The sequence below is a fragment of the Monopterus albus genome, unplaced genomic scaffold, assembly GCF_001952655.1.
Source record: "Monopterus albus unplaced genomic scaffold, M_albus_1.0 scaffold419.1, whole genome shotgun sequence".
Lineage (NCBI taxonomy): Eukaryota > Metazoa > Chordata > Actinopteri > Synbranchiformes > Synbranchidae > Monopterus > Monopterus albus.
Window position 1 is genome coordinate 114394 of NW_018128299.1, and position 1638 is coordinate 116031.

A 1638-nucleotide genomic window follows, 5' to 3' on the forward strand; every position below is an offset into this window, starting at 1 on the left:
CCATTAGTGAAAAGTGAAAAGAAAGCCCCTGCATTAAGCAGCCATTAAAAATATTAAAGCACCTGCACTTAAAAACTGAAAACATCAACTAATTGTGACATGTACAGAATTGTGGACATCCTAATAAGTCAGTAGTTAGTGCACTAATTTCAACAGTTTCCTGTTACATTAACACAAATTCCTGTACTCTGTTGAATACCAGACAAGGAACAATAATGTGTTTTAATAACACTAGATGGTGCTGATGCCCTAAAAAAGTCAAAGTATTCCATTCATAAGCCTTTCTCCAGTAATTTATTTATCATATCTGGCTAGATTCCATGTACAGCAATTTGGGCCTATCTGTCTTCTCAGTGGAAATTTTACATTGTATATTCTTTAGTGTAGCAGCACAGATTGCCAGGCTCTCTAGTAATGAGTACATTTATTGACACCTCAGTGCAGAAAGCCTGAATGCCATGTTTTTTTCTGAATGCTTGAAGCACCAAAGCATGATCAGTCAGCAAAAGAAGGGAAGGAGAGACTTGCATGCGATATTTTTACATTTAGCAAATGCACTTGGTTCTGATCCACACATCCTACTGTGAGAAGCATTAGAGTAGTTTTTTTTCTTCAAACCTACCAGACATAGTCAGAGGGTTAGTGAGAGAATTTTTTCTGGACATAGCAAGGCAGTGCTTGTAAACAGGCATCATGCACAGTTTCACTTAGTTTTTCACATATAATCATGGTTCTTGTTATTATCTAAATGAGGTGCAGTGGAGAGAGGCTTCATCCATGTGCACAAACATGGCCAAAAGGCTGTGGGACAACTTAAACCAACCTCATATGGACTAGGATGGAGTATTGTTATTGTAAAGGGTGTCCTTTCAAGTGAACAGTTTTATATAGATGAGGAGGTAATTTCAGCAGTGTTAAAGAAGCCAGTAAAAGTTTAGGTAGGTGGCTTTTTGTAATAAAGAGCAGATCCAGGGCCTGAGACAGCAGGTAGTGGATGGCATTAAGAATACCAGGCCTTCCAGGCATCCTCAATTTATTGCACCTGCAGTTTGGTCTGCTGCCATAATTGCTGTGGCCCCTAACAGTGTATGATGACCATTTCCAAGGTAGTGAAGCTAGAGAGAATGGCTAGCACTTACATTTGATTGGATCCCCACACTGTCTCAGCAAAGTGGCCCTGTATGGAGAGCCCTATATCCAGCTACACAGAGGAATTTAAATGTGCAAAAGCGGGCTTAGGCACAGCATGAGCAAAGAGCAAAGAATCAGATGACAGAGTAGATTCAGAGGAAGAGGCTGCTGATATCTTGCTGTCTGGCCTAGCAAACAGCTCAAGCAGTATATGCTGGTTAGGTGGTTGGACAAGTGAGTGGGCCTGACTGATGAACAACCCAGATGGGCCAGCCACTGTAACATGAGCAGATACAATACAGACGCGAGGCCAAGTCATACCACCAACTATCTGCTCTCTGCTTGGGTGAGATAGGATTCAAAAAGGTGTTAAAGGTGGAGAAAGATTCAGATCAAACCAAACAAGGACACTACAAAGCCCCCCATCATGCATCCTGTCCTTCCCAGGGCACTTCCCCTGGGCACTGTTGACCACAGACAGCACCAACCCCCCCAACCCCCCACCCC